This window comes from Trichosurus vulpecula, chromosome 5, assembly GCF_011100635.1.
Source record: "Trichosurus vulpecula isolate mTriVul1 chromosome 5, mTriVul1.pri, whole genome shotgun sequence".
Classification (NCBI taxonomy): Eukaryota; Metazoa; Chordata; class Mammalia; order Diprotodontia; family Phalangeridae; genus Trichosurus; species Trichosurus vulpecula.
In genome coordinates, this window is record NC_050577.1 from 99,085,185 (window position 1) to 99,105,832 (window position 20,648).

A 20,648-nucleotide genomic window follows, 5' to 3' on the forward strand; every position below is an offset into this window, starting at 1 on the left:
CACACACTGTATGTGTGTGTTTATGTACATGCATGTATGAAGGCAAGCACTATTTTTTTCTTCCTTTCTTTATATCAAGTACAAGGTAAGTGGTTAATAACTTTAGTGATGTGATGTGACACTAACCATCTTATTCACCTTTTTTTAAAAATCATGCCTTATTCCACATTCCAAAAGTTTTTTCTCTTTTCTAAAATGTTCCTTTCCATCCAGTCCTTCTGTATAGGAAAGCAAATTTGAAGGTTCTGACAAACTGTCAAGACCTCCCTTCATATCACTAACACAAGAAGACAATAAAATGACAAACCATTATGCACAGAACATGACTAGCTTTCCATCCTTTAGTGACAGACATGTAGGCTGACTTTTATTCTATAGAATTTTTTTCCTTTTCTCATTTAGCACCACTACATACCTTAAATTGCTTATAGAAGAACATGCTTAATCAAAATCCTCTGCCCTTTTACTTTCTTGCCTTTAATGTGTCAGTGCATCAATGGATAAAACATTTATTAAGGACACCTCATGTACCAGGCATTATGTTAAGCCAAAGGCATACAAAAGGGGAGGGAAAAAGAAAAAAACAAAATAAAAAAGTCTAGTACCTGCCATCAAGGAACTTTCATTATATATGAGGAGGAAATATATACACTTACAATTATGTATAAAATACAAAGTAATTTTGGGGAGGACGCATTTCAAAATAGGGTAGCTAGGAGGCAGGCGCAGTCGACAGAGTATCAGATCTGGAGGCAGAAACATTTGGATTCAAATCCAGCCTCAGACACTTACTAGCAGTGTGTTACTGGGCAAGTCATTTAACCCTGTTGGCCTCAATTTCTTCATCTAGGAAAATGAACTGAGGAAGGAAATGACAAACCATTCTCATCCCTTTGCAAAGAAAACCCCAAACGGGATCACAAAGAGTCAGACATGACCGAAATGATGGAACAACAACAAAATAATTGACAGGCCAATCAGAAAATGTCTTATGGAGGATATGACCTTTGAAGGAAACTGGAGATTATTAAAGGCATAGCTAAGGAAAGATTGTGTTACAATCATGGGATACAGCTTGTGTAAAGACGCAGATGAAAAGTGAATCACGTTTGAGGAATAGCAACTGAACCAAAAAGAATGGAAAGGGGAATAACGTCTAATCAAGGTGGGAAAGAAAGCAGGGATGGAGGGATGTTTTGAAGGGCTTTAAATATCTAACAGAGGAGTTTGTAGTTGACGATTAAACTAGTAGAGTTTATTGAGCTGAGAAATGATGGGGTCAGGCCTCTCTGCTTTCAGAATATTGCTGTGAGAGCTGTATGAAAGATGGAGTAGAAATAGGAGAAAAAAGGTCATCAAGGCAGTTCCTCCCTCCTGTGGTGCAGATCTTAATAGATCCATGCCTTTTCATCTTGTGTACCACTTGTCTACATACTCTTATATGGAGTTTACAGGTACATTTTCTTTTATGCATTTTTCCCTTTCCAAATATACTCCCCAAGATATCTCACTTTTCATTTCTATACATTTTTCTTCCAATTCTTATTCATTGTGCTTCATCTTTATTGATTCTCATTCTAGGGTCTCTGTTGTAGTTTGAACATCCCATCTGCTCCCTGTTGCTTCTGGCTATGTCAAGGGGGATGTATCCATATGCTTTAACTAGGATCATCCTGAACTGTGCATCAGAGAGTCATCATTATCAGTAATAATGCAGAACATATAATAAAACAAGTTAAAAGCTAGTCTAAGCAAGACATTTTAAAAAGTTACATACTGAATCTGTGTGTTTAAAAGAGAAAACAAACTATATGTAATAGGAATTCACAGTTTTACAGTTTTCCCTTCTATCTGTATAAGGAAATCCTCATTTACTTGGTGTTTAAGTTGGAATAAAAAACTAAATTAAAAACTAGAGGTGTCTGTCCATAACATGCACAGCAGGAGCCCACTTCTATTAGCCTCTATATGGCCCTTTGTAGGGAAATGACAGAGTAAATGCATATAGCATATAGAAAAAAAGCAGTGATATAGAAGATATCTGGGTACCTGAACGGGGAAGAGGGAGATGAAGGGGCTAGAAAGTAATTTAACTGAACAGGGAAATCCAGTTGAACAAGCAGTGGAAGTTAATGAGGTAAAACAATGCAAGTCTCAAGAAAAGAATGGGACCAGAGTGTACTATTTTCCTCCCATTGATTTTTGCTTTTTGCTGGGTCAAGTTCACTTGTGCATTGGAGGTGGGTCCATTCAGTTTTTTATTCTTTTTCTGGTCCATAAGACAGATCCCAATGTGGAGTCATAGAGGTGTTGTAATAGAAACCAAAATGAGACAGTATACTAAGAATTAGATGCGATGTAATAAAGTTTTGATTTGGGCTCTGATTGCCACTGAATTTATAGGGCATGACAGGCAATGTCTCAACATCATTTTTATCTTCTATAAGTGGGGATTAGTAGAGATATAGATCTTAGAGCTGGAATTGGAATAAAAGAAAATTGGTCCACCCCACTGCCTACCATCCCCATTTTGAAGACTGAGCCTTGGGGAGCCATATGTATTTCTAGTACTCAACTTCATGAATTTGAATCTAGCCTCAGAAACTAACAAGCTGTGTGACCCTAGACAAGTTTTTTTTTGTGTTCCTTTTTTATTCCATGCTTTATTATTTAATATTTTTTTAGTTTTCAGCATTGATTTCAACAAGATTTTGAGTTACAAATTTTCTCCCCATTTCTACAGTCGCCTCCACCCCAAGATGGCATATATTCTAATTGACCTGTTCTCCAGTCAGCCCTCCCTTCTGTCACCCCACTCCCCCTCCCCCACCACCCCCTTTTCCCTTACTTTCTTGTAGGGCAAGATAGATTTCTATGCCCCATTGCGTGTATATCTTATTACCCAGTAGCATGCAAAATTAACTTTTCATGATCATCCTCTTTTAAAACTTTGAATTCCAAATTCTCTCCCCTTTTCCCTTCCCACTTACTCTCCCTAAGAAGGTAAGCAATTTAACATAGGCCATACATGCATCATTATGCAAAACACTCCCATAAATAGTCAAGTTGTGAAAGACTAACTATATTTTGCTCCCTCCTATCCTGTCCCCCTTTATTCAATTTTCTCCCTTGACACTGTCCCTTTTGAAAAGTGTTTGCTTTTGATTACTTCTTCCCCCTACCTGCCCTCCCTTCTATCATTCCTCCTTTCTTATCCCCTTCCCCATACTTTCATGTGGGGTAAGATACCCAGTTGAGTGTGTATGTTATTCCCTCCTCAAGTCAAATCCAATGAGACCAAGATCGACTCATTCTCCCTCACCTGCCCCCTCTTCCCTTCCAATGAACTGCTTTTTCTTGTCCCTTTTGTGTGAGATAATTTACTCCATTTTATCTCTCCCTTTCTCCCTCTCTCAATATATTCCTCTCTCATCCCTTAACTTGATTTTATTTTTTTAGGTATCATCCCTTCATATTGAACTCACCCTGTGCGCTCGCTCTCTCTCTCTCTCTCCATATATATATATATATATATACATACACACACACACACATACATACACACATATATATACATATATATACATACACACATATATATACATATATATTCCCATCAACTACCCTAATATTGAGAAAAGTCTCATGAATTACACACATCATCTTTCCATGTAGGAATGTAAGCAAAACAGTTCCACTTTAGTAAGTCCCTTATGATTTCTCTTTCTTGTTTACCTTTTCATGTTCCCCTTTTTCTTGTGTTTGAAAGTCAAATTTTCTATTCAGCTCTGGTTTTTTCACTGAGAAAGCTTGCAAGTCCTCTATTTTATTGAAAATCTGTATTTTGCCTTGGAGCATTATACTCAGTTTTGCTGGGTAGGTGATTCTTGGTTTTAATCCTAACTCCTTTTAGCTCCAGAATATCATATTCCAAGCCCTTCTATCCCTTGATGTAGAAGCTGCTAGCTCTTGTGTTATCCTGATTGTGTTTCCACAATACTCAAATTGTTTCTTTCTGGCTGCTTACAATATTTTCTCCTTGACCTGGGAACTCTGGAATTTGGTGACAATATTCCTAAGAGTTTTCTTTTTGGGATCTTGGTCAGGAGGTGATCAGTGGATTCTTTCAATTTCTATTTTACCTTCTGGCTCTAGAACATCAGGGAAATTGTCCTTGATGATTTCTTGAAAGATGACGTCCAGGCTCTTTTTTTGGTCATGGCTTTCAAGTAGTCCAATAATTTTTAAATTATCTCTCCTGGATCTATTTTCCAGGTCAGTGGTTTTTCCAATGAGATATTTCACATTGTCTTCCATTTTTTATTTCTTTGGTTCTGTTTTATAATATCTTGGTTTCTCATAAAGTCACTAGCTTCCACTTACTAAAAATCTAATTTTTAAGGTGATATTTTCTTCAGTGGTCTTTTGGACCTCCTTTTCCATTTGGGTAATTCGGCCTTTCAAGACATTCTTCTCCTCATTGGCCTTTTGGAGGTCTTTTGACATTTGGGTTAGTCTATTCTTTAAGGTGTTATTTTCTTCAGTATTTTTTGGGTCTCCTTTAGCAAGTCCTTGACTTGTTTTTCATGGTTTTCTTGCATCACTCTCATTTCTCCTCCCAATTTTTCCTCTACTTCTCTTACTTGCTTTTGCAAATCCTTTTTGAGCTCTTCCATGTTCTGAGACCAATTCATATTTTTCTTGGAGGCTTTTGATGTAGGCTCTTTGACTTTGGTCTGGCTGTATGTTTAGTTCCTCTTTGTCACCAAAAAAAGGAATCTAGAGTTTAAGCTTGAGTCTGCATTTGAGTCTGAGTTCGTTTTCACTGCCTGTTCATGTTCCCAGCCAACTACTTGACCCTTGAGCTTTTTGTCAGGGCATGACTACTTGTAGAGTAGAGAGTACTTTGTCCCAAGTTCAAGGGACTGTGCTGCTGTTTTCAAAGCTACTTCTACACAGCAAACTCTGCCACACCAGTGCTCCTCCTCCCCCAAGAACCGCCAACCAGACCACCACCCAGATCCAAGCAAGCTCTGCACTCCAGCTCTGAGCCACTGCTTAATTTCTCCCACAGGGTGGGCCTGGGGCCAGAAGCAACAGCAGCTGGAGTTTTGGAAGCAACCCCAGAGCTGCACCACTTCTGCACCCCCGGGGTCTCCACTCTGCTCCCAGCTCTGTGCAATAAACCCTTCCCAGCGATCATCTGGGCTTTTGTGGGCTTGAGCCCTGCTTCCCTCTGCTATTTCATGGGTTCTGCAGCTCTAGAATTTGTTCAGAGCCATTTTTACAGGTGTTTGGAGGGAACTGTGGGAGAGCTTAAGCAAGTCCCTGCTTTGCAGCTGCCATCTTGCCTCCGCTCCCTAGAAAAAGTTATTTAATCCTATGTGCCTCAGTTCCTCATCAGTAAAATGAACTGGAGAAGGAAAATACAAACCACTCCAGTATCTTTGCCAAGAATACCCTAGATGTGGTCACAGAGAGTCAGACACTACTGAAACAACTGAGCAACAACAAATATATTTCCACTACCTACATAATCTCAAAGGTTTTCATTTGCACTCATGGAGAAATTACTCATGTTAGTGACTCTGAGTTTCTTCAAATCCCACTGAAACAACTAACTGGAGAGATGCCCCCAAAATAATCAATGAATTAGACATTTAACAAATGTATATTGAGCCTCTTTAACATGTTAATACTGTTTCAAAATACCAATCCAATAATCTCTCCACAGGAATAAGACAAAGAATATTCATTTTCATTACATACAGAGTTATATTTACTTTTGTGTATTTACAAGCTAAAAGAATGAAGCAACTTTACAATCCTCTCTCCTCCCTTCTTTTTTGAATATCAGATATCATCTCCTCTCTGCAACATTTCTGTGGAATATCAGTGGCCTTCTTTCAGAGGTATATTCTTTCATAGCAGTGATGAAAATCCCCAAATCCAACTTCTTCTGCTTCAGTTTAATGCCTAGTAGTCAACTGTGATAAAAATTCAATGTCTCCTTGGGATAAGAAAGTCAGACTTGATTAGTCATGCAAACTCTGAGTGGTTCATTTAGGGAAAGTGATTTTGAAGTGATCTTCAAAGATATTCCTTTTGTCCTGTCATATTTTCTAGGGCAGTCTTACATAGATCTTTCCCTTATTCTTCAGAAAAAAAATATAGTGAAGGATATACAATTAAAGGAGCAGTTGTGTTAAATAATCTTTCCCCCTTCCCTTTTTAGTCACTTTGGGTTTTCTGACTTTTTTTTTTATTATTAGGTTTTTGTTGACTTTAGAAAATATGAAAATAGGAGTGGCTTGGATTTCAGACTCCTTTTTTTTAAATGATCATTGTGAATCAAAAAGGAAGGTGACTTATTTACATATCAATGGTAAATTATTTTAGGACCTGCATTTCGATGCTTGCTCAGCATTAAGCATCTGTAGGATATTTCTAGCAGAAGGTGTAACAGATCAATTAATTTTAAATGCTATCCTCAAACAAAAGATGTTAGCAAAGAGATAGATTTTTGGCTTTCTGACTGGAAGAAAAGGTTAACCATTTTCCCCCACCCTCTCAACAGAGTCTAGGATTTTCAAAGGAAAACTTAGAAAAACAAAACAATGGAAGGCAATTTCTGAGACTTTTTAAAGTTTTCCAAAACATTTTTTTCCCAAAGTGCTCTGGACAAGAAAAAAAAGTAAGGTTGGGAAATATGATCTAAATTCTAGAAGAGGAAGAAGTAGAAATCAGTGAATATGAAGTTGTAAATTGTAAATCAATTTTAAAAACCTGGAAAGGCTTACATGAACTGATGCAGAATAAAGTGAACAGAACCAAGAGAACTATGCACATGATAATAGACATATGATATGATGATCAACTGTGGATGACTTAGCTATTCTCAGCAATACAATGATCCAAGATAATTCCAGCGAAACCATGATGAAAAATGCTATCCAATTCCAGAGAAAGAACTGATGGAGTTCATTGAATGCATATCAAAGCATACTATTTTTCATTTTCTTTATTTTTTAGGGTCTTTTTTTCTTTGTTTTCTTTCACAATCAATATGGAAATATGTTTTGCATGACTGCACACATAAAGGCTATATCAAGTTTCTTGTCATATTTACAGAAGAGGGAGTGGAGGGCAGAAAGGAGAGAATTTGGAACTCAATTTTTTAAAAGAATGTTGAAAATTGTTTTATATGTAATTAGAAAAAAATGAAATATTCAAAAAATCAATTCTGATTTCTCTAACGAAAGAGCACTATTAGGTAAAGATTAATAAATCAATCATTTTGAAGAAAGACAAGGTCCTTATAGAATAAAAAAAATAAATGTGAGTTTTTATTTCTGATCAAACACAAAATGACCACTGACTAAGATTTGATCCCTCGGGATATTTCTTAATTTCCTAAAGAAAGGGTCTATTTCTTCATTAGAAGTCAATATGAAAAAAAGGGAAAAAAGAAAAAAAAGAAAGGAAAGGAAAGGAAAAGTCAATATGAATGGTAAACCAGAAACTAGGTAAATGGTGACACTACTTGTGCAAACAGTAAAGTTAGGAGAAGAATTAAATTTAGAGAAAAAAATATTAAGATTGCATTGTATATACTAAATTTGAGGAGCCGGTGGAACAAGTAGATGAAAATCACACTGTAAGCAGTTGCAGATTCAGGACTGGAGCTCAGAGAAGAATCTAGAACTTAAATATATCTGAGAGTCATCTGCATAATGCCAGTATTTGAAACCATAAGTATGAGAGTGAATGAGACTACCAAGAGAGAAAGCATGTGGATGAAAGTTAAAGTGGATCAAAGAGAAAATCTTAGAGATTATTGCCCTCAGAAGATAAGCAAGGCCTCAACAAAGGAAATCAAAAAGGAATGGTTAGAAAGTAAAAGGTCAAATAGGAGAAAGAGATTTAGAACTGAGGGAATATAGAATATCCAGTAGGCAATACTGTTTAATAGTATCATAGCCTGAAGTTAGTTAAAAGAAAATGAGGAATGAAAAAAGACCTTTGGACTTGGTGCCCAGGAGGTCACTGTTGACCTTAAAGACAATAGTTTCTGTAGAATAGTACAATGGTCAGGGTAGAAACCATATTCCAAGAGTTGAAGTGGGACTTAGATTAGGTGATTAGATGGAGGCAAGTGTTGGAAATAATCTTTGTAGTTTAACAATTAATGGAGGATAGAGAGTTCCAGGTCAGTAGAATTAAGGTGAGGATGTAGCAGAGCATTGTTATTTGTAGGAAGTAGAAACTTAAATATTTAATGGGTTGAAAAATATATGAATCATATTCCCAGTTCTACAGCACAATGGGAAGGCTATTTTTGTGGTATAATGGATAAAGAAGAAAAATCCCACTGAACAAACCCTGGATTGGAGATATGGGCTGCAGTATACGTTCTGCCACTAACAAGGTATAATCCAAGAAAATAAATTAGCCTTTGGGCCTCAGTTTACTCTTCTCTAAAATGGTAACATTAATTTTTAGTTTATTTTCAAGGTGTGTTAAAACAAACTTTTTCATCATTTTATTTGGCTATCACTCATGCCTAGAATGCTTTCCCTCCTTGTCTTCAGCTACTAGCTACCTTTGGTTGGTTTGTTGACTATTGTGATTTGTTCCTGAAGAGGACCAAAAATGACATCACTATATTGGAGTCAAATTATAGTATATCCAACTATGGCTGATCACACCAATATGAGCTTGGGATGCTCTACCATGGGTCAGGCAAAAATAGCCCATGTGAACAAATGGGGTGGATTCTATTTCTTTTGTGCTACTTCAATTCTGCTTTGCTTAATAGGGCATAGCATCTCCTTTGATTAGGACACTCCATGCTGAATGGTTATGTGCCAGTATCTCCCATGTCATGCAATTAAATCCAGATCTTGAGAGTGTCCTTACATTGCGTCATCTGCCCACCATGTGAGTACTTGCCTTGTGTGAATTTTCATAAAATAGTCTTTATAGCAAATGTACATTTGGCATTCAAACAATGTGGTCAGCCTTTTGGAGCTACATTCTCTGTATTTGAATGCTTGGCAGTTTAGTTCAAGAAAAGACCTCAATGTCTGGTACCTTCTACTGCCAGGTGACCTTTAGAATCTTCATAAGACAATTCAAATGGAAGATATATATATATATATATATATATATACTCCTTCCTGTAAGTCTCAGCTAAAATCACACCATCAATGAGAAACATTTTTCAATGCCTCTTAATTTTTCTGCCTTATTGAGTCATTATTTCCTACTGCTCCTGTATACAGCTTGTTGGTACATATTTATATACTTGTCCCCTTCTTTCTACTGTAAACTTCCAAGGGCAACAAATTTGTTTTGATTTTCTTTGTGTACCTAGCTCTTAAGCATAATGCCTGGCACAAAAAAGGTGCTTAATAAATGCTTATGGTAAATATACAGAGTAGATGCTTAATAAGTTGTTATTATGAATTTACTAATTTACTTTGTAAACTATAAGATGATTTGTCAGTGTCAGCTATTATTGCTCTGGGAAAGGGCTCCAAAATCAGATCATTTAATGTTGCAGGATTTTTTTTTGCAGGGGTAAGGCAGGGCAATTGGGGTTAAGTGACTTGCTGAAGGTCACACAGCTAATAAGTCTGTCAAGTGTCTGAGACTGGATTTGGACTCAGATCCTCCTGACTCCAGTGCCAGTGGTCTACTCACTGCATAACCTAGCTGCCCCCCAATTTTCTTTTTTCTAACACTAGTTTTCTTCTGGTTATACCAGATACCAGAGTTGTATGCCTAAGAGTCATGGATTACAATAGCCTATGAAGGACTTAAGGTAAGGATCAATGATGAGCAATGCAGAGGAATAGAGTAGGTATAGTGTAGCAGGAGTATAAATGAGGGATTATGCTGAAGAAATTGTGTAAGGAATATCATCAGAGAAATTAATGATGGAGGAGAGAAAAGACCCATTTATGTAGGGGAAATGAGATATAATTAATGAATACTCATCCAATACATTGTTATCTATGCAGTATCATATATGAGGTGTTCAGCCAGGATTGGCACCTCTGGTATGAGGGCTGCTCATCTACCTTTGCTGTCCACCTTCACCCAATTCTCACCTCTGGCTCCAAGAAGCTGTAGCATATGCAGTGACCACACCCTGGTAAAACCATCTCAGCAGATTGGCTAAACCAGGTTGAGGGTAACTAATGGGCCTCAAACCCATTGGTGACTTAGGAGGATGTCTACCCAAGCATGTGAAGACTTCCCTCCAGGTAGAACTGGCAGGTGAGAACAATTTGCTCCAACATCCATGAAGGTGGCTGAAGGAAGCACCATGGAATGCTTAGAGCTTGGTCAGACATTAAAGATACCGAGATCATCCATTGTATCCACCACCAGTCATCTTGACTTTTGTCCTGCCTCTGGACTTTTGATGACTAGAAGAGAGAGTGAGCTTGATGATTTCACTCAACTCTGCCTCACTTAAATCCAATTCACACATAAGTCAAAACATCACCTATATCATGATGTTGTTGGTCCTCTTCAAAATGAAGGAAGAACTACAATTACGAAAAGAGTAAAAAGAACCTCCAGCTGATGGGCTGGATCTCTTACAGCAGACTTTTGGAATCATGTGGATAAAAATTACACAGGATGTAAAGACAGAGATCATAACATCACAGGATCATAGATTTTGAGCTGGGAGGGACATTCGAGTCCTCCTTTAGTCCAGCCCCTTCATTTTACAAATGAGAAAACTGAGGTCAAGAGTGATAAAGTAATGTATCCAAAGTTAGCAAAATACATTTCAAAGCTGGACCAGCTGCCCTATGAATCCATAAAGGAGGTGTAGGAATCTAGGAGATGACAATTTAATTGGAGAATTGCGTTCTGAGATTTTTTTAAATGAATATGCAAAATATGAATAAAAAAGTATTTTCATTTGCAAGTGTTTCTATGCTTTTGTTCCACTTCCTTGATTCTCAAATACCATCTATGGAAAAGTAACATTAAGCATCTACTCTGTTTATTTACATATTAGAAAGAATAATTCTGTTTTAAGAACACAATAAATAAAATATTCCTTCTTTTCTTTCTTCTTCTTCCTTTTTTCCCTTCTCCACTCTACACCTCTTCCTTCTTGAAATATAACAAACTATGAAGGCAAAATTACCATTACCTTCCTACTTTTTTAACCTCTTTCCAGGCTCTAGGCACATATCCTGCACTTTATGAATTAATGTGAATAGTAGTTAATGACATTGTAATAATATCATTAGTCATAACATCAGGTCCTACTACTTCAAACACAGTCAGCTTTTAAAAGTAATTTGCAACCATTTGCTTTCCTAACATTTTGTCCTTTTCCCCTACCCCAGCAAGTATTTCACTGTCTGGTTTTCCCATCACAGTTTTTCCTTTTCATATGACACATTTATTCTAAGGCTTATGAATTATAGGCTCCAAGTGCTCACATTAAAACACTCTGCACTTCAGAATTTTGATAGGGAAGCTGTGTTAAGCTTCTGCAAATTCTTTATTCTGTCAGTTTCTGAAAAACAAAGGTAAATTGTGGCTGGATTCAAAATAGCCAAGAGTTCAGCTCCTGTAAACCTTTAACCTAGGAAACAGTACTGAGGGAATAAGATGCCACACGTTCCAGAGAAACAGCTTCAAAATAACTGATCCTCTTCCTTTTCTTCATCATTAGAATAGCTCCTTGAATTTTAAAATGTATAATCTCTCATGCTTATCAATGTAAAGAAAACATGAGAATATGGATAGTACAATAGCCAACATGAATGTCTATTAAACTGGCCAGCACCTGCTGTCCGGCAATCTTGTTCAAGAAATTTGTTATGTTGTGGTAGAGGCAACTAAATGTTATAGCAGGCCCTGAACCTGGCATCAAAAAGAAATAAGTTCAAATCCATCTGTAGTCTCTTGTTAGCTGTATAAACCTGGACAAGTCACCTAAATACTGTCTGCCTCAGTATCCATACTTGTAAAGTGGAAATGATAGTATCTTCCTCCCAGGGCTATTGTAAGGAGCAATTGAGAAAATATAGAAAGGTCTTTGTAAATCTCCAAGTGATATAAAAGACTAATTATTATTATATAATCCTACATGCAATAATCGATGTTAGGCTGGCTGCTGGGGACCGCAGAGTCTCAAGGTTGTGTAGAAGATAGGGCGCCAACCTGAATTCAGATCTGTCCTCAGATACTCTCTATGTGACTTTGGACAAGTCACTGAACATTTACTTGCTTCAGTTTCCTCATTTGTGAAACAGAAATAATAATACCACCACCATCATAGGGTTGTTGTGGGGATCAGATGAGACGATCACTGTAAGAAGACTAGTCCAGTGCCTGAAACATAGCAAGCACCATAGAAATGTCAGCAATTATGATTAATGCGAAGTGAGTAGTTAGGTGAAGGCTAAAAAGAAATTCCAACCAGAGAAGCAGGTCAGGCAATATTTGATCTAGAGGTTTCATAAATGAGTAGGTTTTCATTAAACAGGCAGAAAGGAGGAAGTCGTTCCAGAGTTAGGTAGCAGTCCTAACAAAGGCACCAGGGCAGAAGATAAGAGGATACGCTTCAATTTGTCTGGTGTGCAGAGAACGTGAGAGATCTTTGGAGGGGCACACACCATGTTCTCTGCCCTAAAGCAGTTTATGATCTTGTAATGAAATGATGTGGGTTTTTTTTTTCTCCCTAGAATCAGATTTGGAACGGTGGCGACACCTATGAATTTTTTTCTTATTCTTAAAAATATTATTAGGTATGTAAATTAGAAGATATGAGTTCTAGACCTAACCGTATCACTCAGAAACATGCTAGTTGGTGATCTGAAGCAAATCACTTCCCTTCTCTGGGACTCAGTTTCTTCATCTATAAAATGGGGACAAAACGATACAACTATCTCCAAGTGTGTGGTGAGCATTAAGCGAAAATCACAATCCACAAGACATGTATAAAAACTGGATTTATTACAAGAGAAATGAACATGCACGTGGAACTCCTTATACCAAGTATAAAAGCCCAGTGATGTGGAGAAAACTTCTGAATTTAAGTTACTAGGTGTATGTAAGGTGGATTTAGTGTTCATAAGGTGGATTTTTGTTATTCTTTCTTGGAGTTTAGTTTCCCAGGATCCATGTCCATAACACTCTCTATTTCCCAAGCTCATGATTGGAAATATCTCCACCAGGCATTTGCAGCATTATATGATGAAAAATAATATAAACATTTATGCTTAAATTGTAAATATCCACTGTGACTGCACAATGAGTTATAATGGTGAGATAATGTAAACTATTGCTGGCAATATGCCTTCTTTGTCTATTGCGCTGTAAAGCAACTGGGCACTGGTCAGTGAGTGGGGAACCCTTAGGGTTGAATGCACAAGCTGGAATACTGTTTGTGCCTTGATCAGCCCCCATCAAGGCTTGGGGGAAAATCTGTGTTTGCCTTAACTGGCTGCCCTTGAGGCTTGAGGGGATTTAGGAGAATGTACAAAGCTGTGCCTGTCTTGATTCATCCCATCAATACTTAGGGATACCTTCCCCACCCCTTCTTGTCAGCTCCTGCAAGAAGGGTGATTAGAGAAATCGTGTAGGAGTCGGTTGCTCCCATTATGAATAACCCCTTTGAGAAGGCTAGGTTAGAATAAAGTAAGATTATTAACCCCTCCAAAGCTGTCTTCCTGTCTTTCTTGTCTGACCAGATCAAGGGTAAACCTGTGCTAGTAGCCCTCGGGTGTGTTTACCTGTCTTATACTGAGAAAAGAGGAAATCATAGGGGAGGGGGAAAAGACTAATCAATCCCCTGCCTGAGGAAAGGGAGAAGGGCGGTTACCTTCACAAGGGGAGGGATGAGGAGCAATACTGAGCTTATTCTTTTTACTCTGTGGCAAATGCTAGCCATGAATACTGGATGGTCTGCTTTATCTACTAAGATCCCAGCTGCACCAACAGTTTATCAGCCTGGGCAGACTGGCCAGAGCCAGGCTTGCCTTCAAGAGTACTGAGAATTTAATAGAGTTCAGCTGCAAAAAATCACTTTTAAGATAGTTCAGGGGAGCACTTCACATGAGGATCAAGTAAAATAATTCTAAGTTAAAATATAAATTTACAAATTTTAAATATTTCATACCCCCCCAAAAAAAACCTTCATTAATTAGAAACATTTTTTATGGTCTACACAATGAACCTTCCATTCTTTTTTCTGGCTCTTTTGGTACCTTTAACCAGAAAGTTAACTCTGGGCTTTTAAGTTCCAAAAACAAATTTTTAAAAATGAATTAAATTGATCAGTATGACAAAAGTTAGGACCTATTCAAATCATTTAAATTCAATTTAACAAGAATTTCTTAAGCAAGCAGTATCTGTCAAGCACTATGCCATTAACAGGAGATGCCAAAAAGTGAAAGCAGTCACTGTCCTCAAGTAGTTTACTTTTTACTGAAAAATTTCCTTTGGATATCTGCCTGAAATTTTCATTTCTATTCTATTCAGATAAATACTCATCTGTTCCTTTTCTATTCTCATGCTGTTTCTAAAATGGTCCCATTATAAGGAAGGTCAAATTATATTATTGGATCATGGCATAACACAACCATATGAAACAACAGCAGAAGCAACCATGACAAGTTCGTATGAAGAAAGGAACAATGTTTGTTGGCTTTAAGAAATCAGTTTACATAATAATGTTAGAAAAAAATAACAAAATTCATTTGGAAGAACAAATGTCAAGAATGTCAAGAGAATCAATTAAAAAAATGTGAAGGAAGGCAGCCTAGCAGAACCAGATTTCAAACTATATTACAAAGTAATAATCATCAAAATAATTTCATACTGGCTAAGAAATAGAATAGTGGGTCAGTGTAATAAATTAGGTACACAATACACAGTAGTAACTGATGATAATAATCTAGTACCTGATAAACACAAATATTGAAATTTCTGGCCTAAGAACTTAACATTTGAGAAAAATTGCTGGCAAAACTGGAAAGCAGTTTGCAGAAACTAGCCATAAACCAACATCTTATACTGTATACCAAAATTAGGTCAAAATGGGTAAATGATTGAGACATAAAGAATGATATCATAAGTAAATTAGGGCACCATGAAAAAACATACCTGCCAGATCTATGGCTAAGGGAAGAGTTTATGGCCAAACAAGAGGTAGGGTCATGGGAAGTAAAAAAGTAATTTTTAGTACACAAAATTAGAAAGCTTTTGCACAACCCAAATTAATGAAGGCAAAATTAGAAGAAAAATAGGAAACTGGGGGAAATTTTTATTAAATTTCTCTCATAAAGACCTCATTTCTCAATTTTATATGGGATGGAGCCCAATGTATTAAAAATATTAAAAAATAATTTCCAGTTGATAAATGGTCAAAGGATATAAAGAGGCAGTTTTCAGAAGAAGAATTCAATTTTTTTACATGAAAAAATACTCTAAGGGATCTATATGTATAAAATATTTACAGAAATTCTTTTTTCCTGCTAGCAGTGAACTGGAAATTGAGGAAATGCTGATCCTTCAAGGAGTAGCTAAGCAAGTTATAGTATATAATTGTGATGGAATACTATTGTGCTTTAAGAAATGATGAACAGGCAGGATTCAGAAAAACCTCAGGAGACATATAAGAACTGAGGCAAAGTTGAGTGAGCAGAACCAAGAGAACACTGTAAGAATAATCAACTATGAAAGCCTTAGCTACTCTTGTCAAGACAATGATCCAAGACAGTTCCAAAGGACCTTCAAAGAGAGAACTGATGACCTCTGAGTATAGATTACATTTTTTCTATTTTCTTTTCTCTGTTTTTTCTCTTTTTTTTGCAATGTGACCACTATGGAAAGATGTCTTATATGATTTCACATGTTTAATTTATATAAATGTGTATGTACATATACCTATATGTCTACGTATAGCATGCTTTCTATATATATGCATATATACAGGTACGTACATATATAGTGGTTTCTCAAGGCATAGAGGAGGAACAGGAAGGAGGAAAAGAATTTAGAACTCAATTTTTTTTAAAAGAATGCTTAAAATAATTCCACTTACAGGCTGAGTCCACGTTTTGCTCACTGTTTTCATACTCTTAACAAGTTTCTCTAAGTTGCCTTCTAGCCTCCCCCCAAATATATGTGTTTGTATGTGTGTACGTACACATATGCGTGTGTACAATTAAAGACTGATGCTGTGACTTTATGTCACATCATAGCTTCAAATTTACTTGTCAGTGTATCCAAATATGCAAGTTCGCAAATTTCTTTAAGATCCATTTTGTGGTCTGGCTTATGTAGAATATATTATGATCTCAGTAAGTTATCCTCAAGGTGACACAGCACTTTGCAAAATAAGGTGTACCTATAATTTATTTATTCATGTTAGAGAAGACTAGAAGTTTTTTTTTCTTAATTTTCTATTCCTTTCTAAGGGATAATTCATGACTATAATAATTCATTTTTCTCCACTGCTCTGGATCTGTTAACAATCAAGCAATCATTCTACAATTATTTATTAATTGCTTACTACATGTCAAGCACTGTATTCAGTTCTGTGATTAAAAAGAAAGAAAATAAAAAACCCAGTTCCCTCAACAAGCTTGCATTCTAATAGGGAAGAAAACATGTATATAAATAGCCACAAGATACATACAGAGTGGGAGGACAGTAACCATAGAGAGACTGTATTTACTTATCTGTAAAAATGTTGGGTCCCTCTCAAGAAAATGCATTCATTCAATTATAGGTTCATTTTTTCAACAAACATTAGAACAAACTCTGAAGATGAAGTTAGGAAAATCAGGGCTGTAATTCCATCTTAGACACTCAGTAGCTGTGTAGCCTTGGCCAAAACATTTAACTTTTATCACCTCAATTTCCTTATCTATAAAAAAGAAATAAAAACAACACCTACCTCACAGGGCTGTGGTGAGAATTAAATGAAACAATATCTGTAAAATGCTTTGCTAAAACACTGTGACTCTGCTTTTGCCATGTCAGTTGACAGTCAAAACAGCCATTGTTATTTATTTATGTATTTGTTTGTTTATATGTGTATATATTCACTCATTTATTTATTATTTTGGCTAGAAAGCAACATGGAGAAAGTTATTGAGAGCACGAAGGCATGTGAACAAAATGTAGAATCTGTCTCTAAACTGTTTCTTAAAGCACAGAAATATTTTGTCTGTTTATAGGAAACTGTCGGTGAAGTTTCTGCTTCTGAGGAAATACTATTTCCCTAGGAGGTCTCAAACACCTTACTAGGAAGTGGGGACACGTACAAAGAAGGAAACAGTCCTTTCAGTTTACATTCCTCTAGGGGTTTAGGGAGAGGGAAGAGGGACTGGACATAATATGAAACATACACAAAAATTACAAAGCAATTTTGGAAATGGATAGCTAGAAACTTTGAGGAGCAAAATAGGCTTCATATAGGAAGTTGCACCTTGAAGGAAACTAGGAGATCCAATTAGTCAAGAAGCATTTATTTAAGCACCTTCTATGTGCTAGCCAGACACTGAGCTAAATGCTGGGCTATGAAGAAAGATAAAAGACATTCCTTGCTCTCACAGAGATTACAGTACAGTCTAGTGAAGAGCTCACATTCTAATGTGAAGCTTATGGTCTAATGAGAGGTTCACAGTTTAATTCTAAGAGGCTCAACAGCAGATGTTTTTAATTTTGCCACTAAAAAAAAATTCTCCAGTAGCTTGAACCTACTAAAGTGGTGCTACAGAAATCCTCCACTAAAGGAAATTAACGAATGAATGGATATCTATGGGTGCTTGCAAACACCTACAACAGAGGCCTTGAATGGTGACTTGCACATACAAATTGATTTTAGAAGCAAAGTATCATATATCATCATCAAAAAAGCAGTGATGAATTAAGTAAAAATAGGTGTAAATCTAATTTCTGATGGCTCCTCATAGCAGACAAAAATTGAAGGTAAGTGAATAACAATAGTTAACAAAAAAGAAGGCTGCTTTATCTTTGGAGAGGAACTAAATTTTATAGTTTACAAGCCTGTGGACCAGACTCTCTTCACCATTCCATTCCTTCTTTCCTTCCCCTCCACACATGTACAGAACCCCAGAGAAAGTGCTGGGCAGTAAAGGTGTAGTCAAAATCATGCTAAACTTGTAGGAAGTGGAGATTCAGGTTTAGATCTCAACACTTGCTAGCTGTGTAGAAATATTAGGCATTTCCAAGCCTTACTTCCCTAAACTATTCAAAAGAGGTAGTTAATTCTAGAATTTCCTTTTTCACAGCTTCCTTCCAATCTCAGTGAAAATGTCACTTAAGTACAATAAGTCTTTCCCAGGTCCACTTAATTTGAATGTCTTTATTCTCCAATTGATCCTGCATACACCATGTTCACACATAGCTGTTTCCATGTTGTCTCTCTTATTACTTCATGAGCTCCCTGGATGCAAGGAAAATTTTTTTTTGCTTTTCTTTGTATCCTGTGGTACATAGCAAGCACCTAACAAATGCTTGTTGAATTGACTCACTGGGTAGTTGTGAGAATCAAATAATGTATGAAAATGCTGTACAAACCTTAAGATGTTTATAATAATGTCAGCCACCAGCATTACACAAAGTCCAAGTCCCTTTTTTTTTCTTTTTTTTTGGCATTCCCAATACTAATCACAGTGCATGGTACATAGCAATTGCTTATTAAATGTTTTTTGACTGATAGGAAAGCAGAATTTTCCCCCATGAATCTCCTTTAATAGAGCAGAAAATGTTTTTCAATGAAAACAGAGGCTTTTAGTAAAAACAAAAAGAAAAGAAAGGAAGGAAGAAAAAATGAAAGAGGGAAAGGAAGAAAAGAAGGAAGGAAGGAAGGAGGCAGGGGGAGGGAGGAAGGAAGGAAGGAGGTAAGAAGGGAAGGAGGAAGGAAGGAAGGAAGGAAGGAAGGAAGGAAGGAAGGAAGGAAGGAAGGAAGGAAGGAAGGAAGGAAGGAAGGAAGGAAAAGAAGTAGGGCAGTTACTTTGGGTATCATGGTACTGTTTTTCAGGAAGGACTGTGTATACAGATTTGTTTCCTGGTAAACATGTGTTCATCATAGTTCAGATCCACCCTTTAGGGAATTTGTTTCTTTCATTGAACTGGAAATGAAGAATATAGACAACTGGAGTCAACTGGAGGTTTCAACATGTCTCTGAGAAATATTGTTAAGTATATTCCTCAAGCTTTGAGAAGTGCAGTGAATGGACTTTTACAAATTGAAATCAGAGAATCATCAAACTTAAGAATTAAATGTATCTTAGCAAGCATCCAAGCCAAATCATATTTTAAAACTGAGAAATTGAGGCATGCAGTTTATTTGGCTAAAATCACTAGTCATTTTAATCACATACACACACACACACACACACACACACACACACACACACAATCCAAAAACATTAGGACAGCTTAAAACATTCAAACAGGAGTTATTTCCTAGTTTAGTACCAAAAACAAAATCCTTTTCAAAATGAACATATATTAATATGTATTTTTGTCAGAGAATTTTGAAACAATCCAGACTTTTAAAAAATTTCATCCTCAGTAATAATTCTGGGCAAAAGAATTAAATTTCCTTGCACTATTAAACTCCCTTTAGATAATTTTGTCTGAAAAATCCACATGTTCCTTTCTATTATTATCAATATTATTATTATTGAACTTTGGTAAATTTTTCCAAATGGAATGCATAGGGGATGTTTTACTTCTCATATCTACTAAGAAACATGCTCTTTAAAAATGAATGAATAAAAGCATTTAATTTTATCCCATTTGAGGGTTTATCAGTGATGTTAGCATGTCACAGGGAATGGAAGTTGTTTTAAGCTATTAATCACTGCTTAAATACTGAACATTTCACTGAAAAATAATAGTTATTGTTACTCAAATTTTTTAAAATATAGTACTCTGATCCAGAATGTCATATGGGTAACGTCTAAGATGTAGCCATAAGGAAAAAGGTACAGCATCCCTACTGCTTCCTTGTTTGGTCTGTCTCTCACAGTCAGCAGGCAAAGGTACTATATGCAGACTCCTCTGAGAAACTACAAAAAATCAACCCAGAATTCATAATATTTTATGCTTTCCTTGAAAAACTATGCCCAATTCTACAATATCCATTTCAGTCAGTCAATCAACTAGCATTTATAAAGTGTTTACTGAGTTCCAGGGACTGTGGAAAGTATCAGGAATACAAAGAAAGGCATAAACAACTACTACAATTACAACTACAAAAATAAAAAAAAATACACCCCCCCAAAAAAATTAAAGATGAAAAGATGTGACAACTAAAAACCATGCTCTGATGCTCTATAGCAATATGGGATGTTCAGAAATAGATAGAAATTTAAGGCATGGAGATCAATTTGCAGGCTATTGAAATTATTAAGATAATAGGTAAAGATAGATAGATGAACTAAGGGAGTAGCTGGATGAGCACATTTTGACCTAGATATGCCTTGAACTAGATGTCTGTCTGTCTCTCTATCTCTGTCTCTCTGTCACACATACACACACACACACACACACACACACACACAGTATTTTTCATTCTAATACATTATACCTGGAGATCCAAGAATTTGGTTTGTTTTTCTTTT